General features: G+C 35.6%; 1 long non-coding RNA gene across 2 annotated transcripts; it reads right to left on the bottom strand.

Annotated features, from left to right (window-relative positions):
- Positions 1-2,667: 2,667 nt before the first annotated feature.
- Positions 2,668-12,111, bottom strand: LOC149408941 (uncharacterized). 2 transcript variants are annotated; one of them, XR_016305330.1, is made up of 6 exons: positions 11,851-12,111; positions 11,676-11,774; positions 10,837-10,937; positions 7,988-8,181; positions 7,399-7,497; positions 2,668-6,350 (listed from the first exon to the last, which is right to left on the bottom strand). It is a non-coding gene; the product is annotated as an uncharacterized LOC149408941 (long non-coding RNA). The 2 variants fall into 2 exon arrangements; XR_016305329.1 differs by having other exon boundaries at positions 10,781-10,937.
- Between the last annotated feature and the right edge of the window lie 3,822 nt (positions 12,112-15,933).

Here is a 15,933-nt window from a genome sequence, read left to right on the forward strand (position 1 = left end):
TATTTTTCGGTGGCGCGGGTTTTGAAGGCGAAATTTTAATAGCGTGCTATCTATAATGTGCTTATATTATTATAAAACAAGTTTGTTTTATTTTCTCATCTTTTTAATGGGGGTTCGCCGCACAAACGCACTTTAGAGAAAACCGCCACTGATTCTAATACATATTTTCTGTAACAAAAAAATGCCCCTTTAATAACGCCTGCTCGCGTCCCCTTTAGAGTTATATCCCAGTTTTCAAGTAGTTTGTGGGCTACGCTAGGTTTGTATAGACTGGTTTGTGATTTGATTCAAATACCTATTTTCCATGTTCTAAGCTAACCTCACCTAAACTACATAAACAGATTACGTTTAATCACATTTTATTCTATTTGGTTGTTATTCGGGTTATTTTATTTAATTATATGTTGATTATTTGTTATAAATAATACATTGACTCACGTATTAATATGGATTAATTATACACGATGATATTATTTATTTTATATGGCAATACTTAATTTTTTTTGGTTGGCAGCAGTGTCTATGAAATATTTTGTATCGCGTAATTGACTATGAACGAAATTAAAATTAAAAGTGCGTATTTTTCCGTCTCCCCCGACATAATAAATCATGTTTTGAATTAATAAAGCTAAATCCATTTATTTGAAAGTGAAATATTGCGTAAAGAGTGAAGCGAAGTGTGAATAAAAATGTTTATAAATGTAATATGTATGTTTGCATGTGCATGAACCAATGAGTGTGTGCCCACAAATTTATTCAAATATATGTATGTTTGAATGTATGTGCCTAAAATGAGCTTTTCGCCCGTTGCAGGCAACTAATGGGTAAATGTACTAAGCCATTTGATGTTTGGGTGTAGATGAGACGAAGAGTGTGGGACTACAAAATTAAAGAAAGAAATATACTGATCATTTTTTCACTACGGGGCGACAGTACCTATATGTAAAAACTTTTAACTGAAAAAAGTTTATTTAAAAAAAAAAAAAAAAATTGAATAAACCGTTTTTAATAGTAAATTACTTTCCCAAACGTCTGTGCTCCTGGTAGATTACAGCGTCACCGAGCTTATTTTTCGCAGAAATGGCTTTATAAGAATTATCATTAATTTAATTAAAAAAAATAAATATATGCAAAACGAAATATGTTACCTACTGGTTAAAAAAATAAAGGGATCATGCTATGTATGAATGGCTCCCGGGGCGACGGTTCTCATGACCGCCACCCTAAATTAAATGATTATTATTAATCGCGAAATGCAAAAACCTTTAATAAAAAAAAAAATCGTTACTTCAACCTACTTAATATTTATAACGCAAAAATATTATTCGTTTAAAAAAAAATCAGAATGTGAATGAAGCATTACCTATGTTATTTTTTATTATTAAATGAAAAATCTTTATCATTGTACGTGGACCCAATTTATTGGAAAACGTTTTTAAGTTTGATTAGCCTTAAATATTTTTCTCAAAACACTGGTTGTTCATCGATCATCGATCTATTTTTTCATCGATCTGTGGTTTACATATGTCATTTGAACTCTTTGAACTCAATATTTATGTTTGAAGTGTAGGATGCGCATTTTTTTGCAGGTTAATAATAATTATTTCATAACACTTCGATTTATTTTATAGTTTCTATGAGGCTGTGCAGTTTAATGTTTATTATACCATAATTTGCAGCAAAAGCTTACGGGAAATGCACTGTGTTTCAGTAAACTCTTTGATACAAAACGTCAAATTCGTGCACATAAGGAAGTCTTTTTAAACTTTAATTTAATAAAAATAGAATTGAAATGCATCTTTTACAATGTATTCAAAATTAATATGTCGTTTCGTGTCATAATTACGTTTTAACGTAGTGTGTATTCCAAAATCTGAGCCATTTAAAGGTGAACAATATTTACGAATAATAATAATCCTTGTTTCTCCCAGGGTATTTTCATAAGCATTTGCAGGGAGAATAATCTACCATAATACATACGTAATTTTTTTTAATAACCACAAACATATCCAAATAAAGCTGAAACTGAAATCAGCGTTCAACGCAACCAAAATTGCTTGAACGGCTCTCTGATGGCAATTGAATGTTATATTTGAATTTCTATAAAACAACTGGCTTTTAATAATAAAAAAATAAAATTTGGATGATTTGCGTAGCGATGAACAGACTTGTAATATATTTCTACCATCTGTCTTACAGATTGCATTCACCGACTTGTCGATCATTAATACAAAACTATATGTAGGTACAATGTATTTGACCAACAAATCTATGCTGTGTTAAGATTTACACGCTACTTGTAAAAGTATGGATTGTTTCACAGGACTTGAACAATTCATCAAATGTAATTTTTTATTATTATTTCACTGGGAGAACTGTACGCAATACTTAAATAATAACAGAATTTGAATATTATCTTTGAAATTCTTCAAATTGTAATTAAAATAATGGGTCGCTTTTCCTCCCTCCTACAACATGAGTCTCTTCAAGGCCTGTATTCACTCTTTTCTTTCCTCAAAAGACCCTCCTCACTGCATCCCCAAAGATGCCATAAGCCCCGAGGGAAATTATTTTCATTCAGGCCTCCTGTGCATTTAGTGTAAAAAGGGGAAAAATAAAATAACAGATTCAATAATAACAGAGGAAATAAGTAAAAATCAAACAACGTTTTAATTTCATTAAAGTGTATTTATTTTTTTTAAATCTGATTCAATATAAGTAATATGGGAAGAACCAGAAAGAAACCCATATATCATATTAATTGCGTTTCATATTTCATGTCAAATATCAGCTAGAATAATAATATATAATATAATATGTAATCTTAAGGTGCAGTCTAACTACGAGAGCGGACGTGTTTTAACCGCTCCGGTTTGTTTAATCCTTTCAGAAGGTTTCCCTTGTTAAGAGATCGCTGAAAAATGTTCAGCATCCGTGTTTTATATAGTGCTTACCTTCTTATTTCACGAAATGCGCGTAACTTCTACCGTTTAGCCGGAATTTGCAATTATTATAGCATTTTAAACCGATTAAATTTTTAAAGTGAACCTAGAACAAAGATTCTCAATGCAGTCGAAGATTTTATACCTGACTCAAGTGTCAAGTGGTGTCGGGATTTACGGGACCTTTTCAACCGAGGATGTCTGCCTGGAGGACAGATAAGCCATATTTTGTTTAAAGTTTTTGTTTTTATTTTCTGTTTTTGTTTATGTATTTTGTTACAGATGACACACATAAACATCACTTTGACTTTGGTTCAAGATTTTGCTTATGATAGCCTGCGATAAGCGAGCCCTAAGGGTCTGAGACAGAGGTGTGAAATCGTCGGATCGCGACAATAGAAAGAATTTTTTTTTTTGCTGGATTTTATTTAGGTATTGGAGCCAGGAAGGAGTCTGAAAGGGTCGAGAGGATGCACTAGGTGGTATGAAAGGCTGGGAGGTGACTGGAGAGACTAAGGTAGACTAGGATGAGGTGATTTTGCACAGCGGTGCTGCCAAGGTCTGTTATCTATGTGAGGATGTTGTGTCGGCGCTCTTTATTGGCAGCAGACACATGTCAGCGCTATATTAGCGGCGGACACATGCCTGAACGGATGACGAACCTCGTGCTGGCACAGTTGGTGGACGGGGTAGTCTCTCTCCCTGCAGCAGCTGGTACAATTCTTTCGCTACCTAGGACTCTTGCAGCAGAGTCTCCATCTTCTGTCTTCGTCGAGCGTCACAGCGGTGCTGCCAAGGTTTGTTGTCTATGTGAGGATGTTGTGTCGGCGCTCTTTATTGGCAGCAGACACATGTCAGCGCTATATTGGCGGCAGACACATGCCTGAACGGATGACGAACATCGTGCTGGCGCAGTTGGTCTAAATAACAAATGTAGATCCTAGGAAATAAATTGTACAGCGCCCTTGAGGTGATTTTTCACAAAAACGGCGCTCTACAAATTATCCAATTATTATTATTATTACGCTGTCAGTATTTTTTCATTTAATAAAGAATTTAACCTTTGATAGAGATAAGCATTTTAAAGTTTGCAATTTAAATTTGATTCAATCTCTGAATATAAAACATTATGCTACGAAAGCTTTCTTCCTAGAAGAGAGAAGGCCAAATGAATTATGAAGCTATCGCCAATATCGTTTTTCAAATTCGCCACAAAGGCCTGTACCTTCAAAATTCTATTCGAGTAACACTGCTCCCCGTGTCAAAGGAAGTTGCGTTACTTTTCAAATATCGCTTTAATAATTATCTAGAAAATGATGAAAAAACATTTCATTAATTGTGCTAAAATAAAACACACTCTCGGGAGATCTTTTTATCTTTCTTCTACTTAGTCTGATAGGTCAGTATGGAAACGATATGCTGTTATTAAGTATATTTTATAATAATCTCTGTGATTTGTTTTGGGATATTATGCTGTGTTGCGCTACCTCCTTCTTTAGGCAACGTTTCTATATAAGATATACTTTTTCAAAGTATGTGTGAGATAATTAATTATTCGTTTATCGTAGATGTTTACTTTTCTATAACTGAATCTATATTTCATTTTAAATAGTGGTCAGAGATATTCAATATTTTTTTTACGCATATTGATATTTAGATGGATCGTTTTAAATAATCTTTAAAGCGGACTCCTTTTGATGGACGATGCAACAATTTTTCCGCGGGAAGCTCTACGACAAACGGGCAAGTTTTATTTTTATTTGAAAGTCGACACGTCATCAAACTATTTAAATTTAAAGGCAAATTGAATGCAGTATGGCACGTTCTGCCACCGGGAATCAAAATTGCGGCTATTCCATTCCAAGCTACTCTTAAAACGCTGAACCCCTGCGATTGCAATGAATGAACTAATGTTTTGTACAAAAAAGTCTTTCCTGCTCCTCCTGCACCATCGATGAAGAAGCACCTAGAAGAACCTTCAATCGATCTATCCGAGAGCACTTGAAGGATTGAATCAAACACTTCTCGTTGTTGGGCGTTCAACAATGACTGCATCTCAGATGCCAGGTTTTCTTCATTTACATTGTCTGCAGTGGAGCAGAGGGAAGACAGTGAACTAAAATGACAAAAAAAGATTTCTAAGTGCCTTCGGCATCATGAAAACAACCCCTTCTTCTAAACACTTTACCCATTCGTTGATGTTATCCGTCAGTCCCAATTCACGGGCTGCATCACTGAAAGTGGGAAGAATGACGCCGTCAACCGTTCGGAGATGTTCATAAGAAGTAGCACCTTTGACTTTCAATAAGAGAATTCTGAGATAATAAAGTTCTCGATTGCGTGGTGAAACGGAAACAATTCTCCCGATAACTTTGTCGCCCCCTTGTTTGTGTTTTTTCCAGATCTAATTGCTGTTGAAAACAAAAAAAATTCGGGATATCCTGGTAAAAATAGGAATGGGCAGAGTCATCTAAAATTTTAAATGAACAAATTGGCCGTCCAATTAAAAACGTTTATCATTTTCGATTTAAGTAAATATATTAACTGGCAAGCTAGTTATGTAATTAGTTCCATAATTATACTGGTAATGATTAATAACATTAAAATATAATTTAGAATATCATTAAGAAAGGGATGCTAGTTTTCTTTTTAATGAATCTACTATATTTCATTTCGTTTCCCCAAATAGTGATGGGTTTTGACAAATTTAATGATTAGTTCAAGTCACACTGTATGTATTTTACCACGTGAAGAAATCAATAGATTAAAAAAAATGTGTTTCAACACTTTTGCTTTTTGCCCGAAAGTAATGGGTAAAAATGTGGTGCGTGGTGTAATGTTTGAATGTGGATGCAGCGAGAGGCATCTGCCTAATTTTATAATTAAATACATATGCTTGCGTGTAAATGAAGCGGACTGCGTGTCAAAACGTTGCGTTTTCCCCGAAACTAACGGGTAAAAATGTGGTGTGTTATGAAATGTTTGAATGTGAATGAAGCAAGATGTTTGTGCCAAATTTCATATTTACGATTTGATGTTCGAATGTAAATAAAGTGAATGCTTTCATTTAAATCAAATAGCTGTAGGTACCTGACCGACCCCCTATGGTGGTCTGTGAACAAATGATAAATGAACAAATTGGCCGTCCAATTAAAAACCTTGATCGTTTCCGATTTAAGTAGATATATTAACTGGCAAGCTAGTTATGTAATTAGTTCCATAATTATACCATTCATGGATGATTAGTAACTTTAAAATATCAAAGCGTTGAAGTGTCATCATTTTCATCACGCCTTTGGAAAGACATAGAGAGGATTGTGAAATTAGTTCCAGTTCAAAGTAACGCCGGCTGAAGTTCATTCATTCTCGAGGACTTAAAAACGCAGACAGTAGAGAAGTTTTGACATCCTGCAAACGACAAAAATTATGCATATTGTTAATTCATTTATTAATATATAGTATTTTAATGTTATATTCATTTTAAACTTGGTACAACAAAAAAATCTGCAATAAGAGACAAATGATCAGAAGAATTGTGCAAAATTTACAGAATCGGCGTTAATGGCGATTGTCAAAGTTTCAAATGTAATATCAAATAGCAGCCAGAACTAATTACATACATTTTGTAATAGATATTACTTGTACCCTATGTTTAAACATATATATTTAAACATAGGGGTTTATTAGCCATCTACGAACACAGTGCACGATCTTGAGATATGTTATTTGAATATTATAATTAAAGAGTCGCTCATGTTTTCTTGTCTCAAGTGTTAATAGCGTTTTATAATTAAAGAGTCGCTCATGTTTTCTTGTCTCAAGTGTTAATAGCGTTTTAACTTTTGTATGATAATACAATTTGACGCTCAACATGAATTTTATAGCTATGAATTTTAAATATTACAATGGCGTCCAACGCGTCTTGTATTTTAATCTTATTGCATTGTGTTGACTTTCAAATGTTACAATGATAGTCAATAATTGAAACGCCTGATGTAACTTACTATCTAATAGAATTATGCAAACAAACTTTGTAACTTTAAGGTCCGCTTCGTGTCACTAATAAATATTATAATGGCATTACCAAAACCCAGCTTAACTCAAAACACCAGTTTTTGTAGTTGGGCCCCTGTGATTATAAGCTCCGAACCGAGCCAGAAAAGGAACGCAACAACTGCAAACGGCGTTTCGAGCCATTTGCGGTTGTTTCGTTCCTTTCCTATAAATAGCATGAGGCTTTCTAAACGGCACAACTCTGATAATTAAATACATATGCTTGCGTGTAGATGTAGCGGACTGCGTGTCAACACTTTTTCCTTTTGCCCAAAACTAACGGGTTAAAATGTGGTGTGTTATGAGATGTTTGAATGTGAATGAAGCAAGATGTGTGTGCCAAATTTCATATTTACGATTTGATGTTGTTCGAATGCAATATTATGAACATGATACTATTCACCTGAAAGTGCCAGAATTCTGCAGTCCTTTGTTCAGAATGTCGAGTCAAAGCGCTGAACGTCAATTGGAAAACGCAGACAGCAGAATACGTTTCTAAATCCTGCAAATTACATTAGATAACAGTTAGCCATTATATTAATATATATGTAACGTTATATTCATTTTCAACTCGGTACAGCAAAAAGATAAAGAAACGTCATAATAGAAAAAGTTATGTCATACTGAAACTGAAAACTGGCGCACGTAAAGATTAAAGGAACCGTTGTGTCTGCGAATATATCCGGCATGATTGTAGGCAAAAAATGAACGCTTTCTCTTTTATCATTTCACGTGACTTTCTTGTAAAACATTATCTGATAATTCCCAACCATCATACTTGTGCCATTGTATACCTGTTCAAGAAACGCTTAAAGCCGGCTGACAACTTTAATTTCAAACTTATATTTTTAGATATTTCTGAAGTTCCACGACGCCCGGTGGAGATTTCCTCCATTGTCAATTGCAATAAGCAGACAGTAGAGATGTTTCAATAGATGAAAGATAGGCTTTTATTTACGTTATAATAATAGTATGAACATGATAATATTCACCTTGAGAAAGTGCATTGAGGATTCTGCGCTGTCCTTTGTTCAGAACGTCGAGTCAAAGCGTTGCACGGTCATCACGACTTGACGATATTTCTGAAGCAACGCCAGTAACGTATGTAAGTAACGTAACGCCGGCTGTCATTACTCGGCTTTCTCGAATACTGAAAAACGCAGACTGCAAAGACGTTTTCAAAACCCTGCAAATGACATTTTAATAACAGTTAGGCATTTTGTATCATTTTATTAATATATATTGCAAAATTTACAGACTCGGCGATAATGGCAATTGTCAAAGTTTTAAAATGTATGTCAAATAGCAGCCAGAACAAACTACACGTAATATGCAGTCGTCTTATGTCATAATACTAATAATCATTTATAACAATGCCGCTAAAACATTCTGAAAAGTTCCCAATTATCATACGTGTACATTAGGGTGGATCGCCATTGTATGGAATTTTTTTTTTTTTATAAATTAGTTTTCGCGGGGTGCGGAATAGATGCTCTAGGTACATACAATTAAGCATACAAAATATCAATTTAAAATTTTGATAGCAAGTACTGCCCCAAAGCAGTTGAATTATTTAAAATCTGGTAAAAAATTGTCCCTTTATAAAACAGTTTTGTGTCAACATTAATACTTTAATTTTTACTTTTACATTTCATAATGAATAAAAATTGCCGCGCCTTATTTAATAATATTAAAAAAATGTGACAATATTTATTTTTCCGCGAAAATTTGACAAATTGCCGAGTCCACTTTCTCGCGCCTCGCTCGCGCACCGCGCATCTTTAGATCAACCGTCCATATCTCGCAGTACAGTTTCAAATTTTACTAACGTTGATCTTCCAACTGACCAACATTACTTTGCTTCATCTACTCCTTCTTCTTATGTTATAAATCCAACAGACAGTGGACTATCTGTTGTATCCAGAACATTGGATCGATACAGTATTTCTGATCAGGCAGGTGCTGCCATCGTCTGCGCTACGTTGCAAAATATTGGATTAGTGATTAGTGAACAGATAATCTAACAAACGTGATCGATCGTAATAAGATTCGAAGTGCTCGTGCCAAAACTAGGACCACACTGACTGCCATCAACCAGTCCCATTTTGATTTGTGCATTTGCATATCGTTTGACGGCCAAAAGATAAAACATTAATCATGGAGGATGGACGCAGAAAAGTTGTGATAGAAGAACATATCAGTCTTTGAAAGAACCTAGCTCACAATACATTGGCCACATGGGCGTTAAGTTCGGTGATGCTAAAACAATAGCTCACAAATTGTTTGCATATTTTGTGGCAAAATCCATTGATTTAGCGTGCATCGTGGCTATCGGATGTGACGGAACAGCAGTTAATAATGGAACTAAGTCTGGCATTATTCGACTTGTTGAAGGAAAACTCCATCGTCCACTTCAGTGGTTGGTCTGTCAGTTACATGCTAATGAGTTAAGTTTGAGGCACCTTTTCGAATACCTTGATGGAACGACAACAGGTCCTAGAAGTTTTAGCGGCCAACTAGAAAAGTTACTCAAGAACTGTGAACATCTTCCTGTGATAGAATTTCAAGCAATAGAATGCAACTTACCTATGAACCTTACTTATGAAATTACAAAATCCCGTGACGACCTTAGCACAGACCAGCTTTATTTATTGGAAATGTGCCGAGTAATCGCCGAAGGACAATGTAATGAAAACTTAACGAAAAGAAATCCGGGTAAAATCTGTCATTCGCGTTGGTTAACAACAGCCAATACTATTCTCCGACTTTACACATCAACTAAGAATCCAACAGAAATCAGGTGATATTGACTGAATTTGTGCTAAGAGTGTATGCTCCGATGTGGTTTAAAATAAAAACACAGCCTTTAAGACAACCAAGAGCAGACTTCAACCGGCGAGACACCTCCACGAAACCATAAAATTGTCTCGTTACCTTCCAGAGCATTTGAAAAAGGTGGTAGATCCCATAATTCAACGCAAAGGGTATTTTGGCCAATCGAAAATATACTTATTAGTATGTTAAACGACGAACGAAGACAGACATTAGAGAGTTGGCTCTCAGACGGATTCTAAGTATCCAATAACGTTGGGGTTCTCTCCAATAAGAGTATTTAAGCTACCTACTTTTAATTTCAACGCAGAAGACTATATTGACTTGATCTACTGGGAAAAAACATCAGAAGCACCTCTTACAAAAATGATATCTAGCGAGACAATAATTGATGCCATTGCAGACCACGAAATTATCGAATCCAACATTTTGTGTAAGTTCCGATTGATGCCCTGTCACACGCAAGCCACGGAAAGATGCATCAAAGTGGTAACGGCATCATGTTGTGCTGTTTGCGGTCCTGAAAGACGTGAAGGGTGTATACAAAATAAGCTAGAATCTTGTCGTATAATGCCAGTATTGAATTCGAAGAAGGACTATAAAATACAATAACTTTTATGATTTTTGACTATATTTTTAAACAGTGTTTGTGATTTTTTTTGTCTAGCAATGGTACTTTTATTGTTTCTTGATTAGTAGATAATATTATTAGTAAATGAAAAGTTAATTTTTTCATATTTTAACTACTTTTATTGAGAAAAGATTAAACCCTTCTTTTTCTAGTTTCACGCTATTTTTTAAAAATTTGAATCGACTTGGGGCAGTACTTGCACTCGAAATATCTTAATGCTGTCATAATGACTTTTTAAGGTATCCCCATAGAGCATCCATTCCACACCCCGCTGCTAAGAAAAACATAAAAACAAAAAATCGATCCACCCTAGTGTACATACCTGTCCAAGAAACGCTCCCAAAAACCATCGATGAAATCGCCTAGGTGTATTTTTACCGAATTTGGAAAAGCGTAGACGCCATTTTTTTAGATTTTAAAATCCACTTGAACACAACGTCCCGTGAAAGTATCCATTAAAGTATCCATACAGTAGAATCCTGCAAATAACGAATGTAATAACATTAAAATATAATTTAGAATATCATTAAGAAAGGGACGCTAGTTTTCTTTTTAATGAATCTACTATATTTCATTTCGTTTCCCCAAATAGTGATGGGTTTTGACAAATTTAATGATTAGTTCAAGTCACACTGTATGTATTTTACCACGTGAAGAAATCAATAGATTAAAAAAAATGTGTTTCAACACTTTTGCTTTTTGCCCGAAAGTAATGGGTAAAAATGTGGTGCGTGGTGTAATGTTTGAATGTGGATGTAGCGAGAGGCATCTGCCTAATTTTATAATTAAATACATATGCTTGCGTGTAAATGAAGCGGACTGCGTGTCAAAACGTTGCTTTTTCCCCGAAACTAATGGGTAAAAATGTGGTGTGTTATGAAATGTTTGAATGTGAATAAAGCAAGATGTTATAGTTATGTCATACTGAAAACTGGCGCACGTAAAGATTAAAGGAACCGTCGTGTCTGCGAATATATCCGGCATGATTCTAGGCAAAAAGTGAACGCTTTCTCTTTTATCATTGGTGGATATGTCCTCCATTGTCAATTGCAATAGAGATGTTTTACATTGACAGTAGAGATGTTTCAATAGATGAAAGTTAGGCTTTTATTTACGTTATAATAATGACATTAATTAATTAATTATAACCATTGATGTATATACACTCAATGACTCAATGTTATATAACTCAATGATTATAACATGATAATATTCACCTTGAGAAGATGCTAGAATTCTGCGCTGTCCTTTGTCCAGAACGTCTAGTCAAAGCGTTGTTAGAGACGATATTTCGACAGCCTAGACGTTTCAGAACCCTACAAATGACAGTTAGGCATTTGTATAATCATTTATTAATATAAATTATTACGTTATATTATGGGTAAAACTCACTTTAAGTTCATTTTCGATCAAAGCTTGCAGATAGGCACCATTGTTTTCTTCGTCGCGTTCATGAGTGCAAATTCGATTTCCAATTGGGCAACTTGTCAAAGACACACGGAACTTGAGAATAATCTCAACTCATCTATTATCCATTATCGATATCCATTTCGACGGACTTTCCAATATTTTGAAATACACAGAAAACAAACAGACGCGTAAAAAATGCGGTTATTTAGTTAAAAGAGGACGCCATTTTGAGAAAAAAAAATGGCCACGTGACTACCGATGATACCATTATGAAAAGAAAAACATTTAGACATAAATTAAACCTATTACCCTAAAAATCGGGAAATTTAAAAACATCTTTCGTAAAATTTAAAAAACAAAATCAACGATACCTGATCAATTCAGACCCGACGCTCGATAAAAATCAATCGTGTTTTTAATTTACGTTCCAGTAATGCGAAAAACGCAAAATTTTCGAGCGAAAAGGCGCAAGAAATTTTTTTTAATGATTTCGCGTTCGGGGTGTGTTCGATGTTGAATAAAAACATAAACGGTGGAGGAGAAAATGTTTTGCAGATAATCCCGATCGATGAAAACGAAACGTTGCGAAAATGCACCAAAATTTGGCCGTTTCGAAACCGCGCGCGTGGCAACACTCGCGGGGAAAAGTTGATTTGTCGCCGGGAAGCTCTGCCGATTGACCGGCCGCGAATTAACTTATTGGAGTGTCGCCGTCCCGGCCGCCGAAGAAGAGAAAATCAGCGCTCTCGTATGGCGCGCCGCCATAGTTCCGGGACGATTTTGACAACATCGATTCCCTAACGAAACCTCTCGAGTTTCCGGGAATTATTTCGATACAAACTCTGGCTTAATTTCGCCCAAAACGCGTCCCGCCATAGTGAACCTCGAGTCGAAGCGGCTCCGTGAGAGCGGCGGTCGATTTTCGCTCGCCAGGAATTCGGCAAAAAACAATTGAATGGGACTTTTTTTCTCGCATGCCAAAACGAACCTAGTGTCCTATGTGACTTAGGGGTCGAGTGGTCGATTTTCGCCTAATTTTAAGCGACCAAATAAAAACAAAGAAACTGTGTATTACTGTATACTAGCTTTTTGCCCGTTGCAGGCAACTGATGGGTAAAAATTAATCGCGTGGTGTAGTATTTGAATGTAGATGAGGCGAGGGTGTGGGACTGCAGATTTTTAAGTAACATAAATTGCCCCTTTAATAACGCCTGCTCGCGTCCCCTTTAGAGTTACATCCCAGTTTTCAAATAGTATGTGGGCTACGCTAGGTTTGTATAGACTGGTTTGTGATTTAATTCTGATACATATTTTCTGTAACATAAATTGCCCCTTAAATAACGCCTGCTCGCGTCCCCTTTAGAGTTATATCCCAGTTTTCAAGTAGTTTGTGGGCTACGCTAGGTTTGTATAGACTGGTTTGTGATTTGATTCTAAAACCTATTTTCCATGTTATTTTCTGTAACAAAAAGATGCCCCTGACCACAAATGTATTAAAATATATTTTTGTTTAGAAAGAAATGAATATTTTGAGAAAAAAAAGAGCCAAGGAGCTTACCGATCATTTTTTCACCGAGCCATTCGGATTCTGTAAGTCGAGACGCGTAATTTGATACCCATATCGTATGTACGGTTTTTGTCACCAACATTCTTCAAAAGTTGTTATTTTGGAAAAAAAAAATGCTCAATTAACACCAAAAATATGTATGCTTGCATGTGAATGAAGCAATGAATGTGTGACCACAAATGTATTGAAATATATGTTTGTTTAGAAAGAAATGAATATTTTGAGAAAAAAAAGAGCCAAGGAGCTTACTGATCATTTTTTCACCGAGCCGTTCGGATTCTGTGAGTCGAGACGCGTAATTTGATATCCATATCGTATGTACGGTTTTTGTCACCAACATTCTTCAAAAGTTGTTATTTTGGAAAAAAAAATTGCTCAATTAACACGAAAAATATGTATGCTTGCATGTGAATGAAGCAATGAATGTGTGACCACAAATGTATTAAAATATATTTTTGTTTAGAAAGGAATGAATATTTTGAGAAAAAAAAGAGCCAAGGAGCTTACCGATCATTTTTTCACCGAGCCATTCGGATTCTGTAAGTCGAGACGCGTAATTTGATACCCATATCGTATGTACGGTTTTTCTCATCGACATTCTTCAAAAGTCCCAGCGAGTTTTATTTTGGAAAAAAACATCGCTCTACAAACATGTAAAATGTAAAACTTTTATTGGAAAAAATTATATAAAAAAAAAATCTTCAAACTTAATATATTTAAAAAAAAAATTACCAAAAAAATATATTCATAACGCAATTAGGTACCTACTCGTTAAAAATAAAGAGACAAAAACTTAAAATATGAATGGCTCCCGGGGCGACGGTACCCATGCCCGCCTCTCAAATTTATTACAAACACTCAAACTGGAAATTTTTTTGATTAAAAACTGTTTATTTTACAAAACAATAACACCGCTTCACCCTATATAACTTCTGCGCTCTGGGTACAATTTATAAATTTGCGTGACGCTATTGATGTAGTTTTTCACTACGGGGCGACGGTACCACAACTACAACTACAACTTCAACTACAACTCCTACTCCTACTCCGACTCCTACTCCTACTCCTACTCCTACTCCTACTCCTACTCCTACTCCTACTCCTACTCCTACTCCTACTCCTACTCCTACTCCTACTCCTACTCCTACTCCTACTCCTACTCCTACTCCTACTCCTACTCCTACTCCTACTCATACTCCTACTCCTACTCCTACTTCTTCTACTACTCCTACTACTACTCCTACTCCTACTCCTACTCCTACTCCTACTCCTACTCCTACTCCTCCTACTACTTCTACTACTACTCCTACTACTACTCCTACTCCTACTCCTACCCCTACTCCTACTCCTACTCCTCCTACTACTTCTACTACTACTCCTACTACTGCTACTACTACTTGGTACAATTTATAAATTTGCGTGACGCAATTGATGTAGTTTTTCACTACGGGGCGACGGTATCCGTGTCAAATTATTTTTATTAAACTTTATTTTTTTTATTTTTTTTGTTGTTTGTTTTTGGGGTGTTATGCCGTGTTGCGCTAACTCCTTCTTTAGCCGACGTTTCGGATCTACTTGATCTGCCCTGATGATGGACACTGCAACGCTGTCCGAAACGTCGGTTAAAGAAGGAGTTAGCGCAACACGGCATAACACCCCAAAAACAAATAACAAAAATGCTTTTGGCCGTGAGAATCTAAAAACTTTCCATTTATTTTATTTCGTTCAAAAGCACTATCGATTTAAAAAAAATATACTGCCAAAGTAAGTACCTACAAATATTTTATTGTTTCTTTGAATTCCATCTGTGTAGGTACCTGCACCAACTATTAAAAATTTACCGAAAAAATATTTACATAACGCAGTTAGGCACCTACTCGTTAAAAAATAATCAGATGAAAACCTATGAATCGCTCCCAGTTACCTTTTCCAATTTCTGCGCTCCTGGTAGAAATTAAAAATCTGCGAGACGCTCTCGATGTAGTTTTTCACTACGGGGCGACGGTATCCGTGCCAAATTATTTTACCAAACTTTTTTTTATTTCGTTCATAAGCATTATCGATTTTTAAAAATATACTGCCAAAGTAAGTACCTCTACAAATTTTATCGTTTCTTTGAAGTAACATCACTATGTAATAAAACATCTCTTCGGTGCTTGTCTATGATTGGCTGATTTCTGATTATACAAAAGCCCGCCTGTTGGCATTTTTCGGGTCAAATTGCAAATGTCAAAAGTTTATCCGGTTACTGTAAGACATTTTGAACCGAGCGCCATCTGTGGGACGGCCGAATAACGTTCCTTAACCTTCGGAGGATGAATTTTTTCGATAATTTCACCTGCAGACTGCGTGTTTGCGACGGAATTTAATCATTAGGATGACCATGTACATTTTATAAATAAATCGTACCACGTGGTTTCGTCGTTACCACGTGACTATTTCTTTTCCGATTTGTCGCCGGGAAGCTCTGCCGATTGACCGGCCGCGAATTAACTTAT

Source organism: Hesperophylax consimilis, unplaced genomic scaffold, assembly GCF_061612785.1.
Source record: "Hesperophylax consimilis isolate HC1 unplaced genomic scaffold, BYU_Hcon_1.0 scaffold_40, whole genome shotgun sequence".
Taxonomy (NCBI): Eukaryota; Metazoa; Arthropoda; class Insecta; order Trichoptera; family Limnephilidae; genus Hesperophylax; species Hesperophylax consimilis.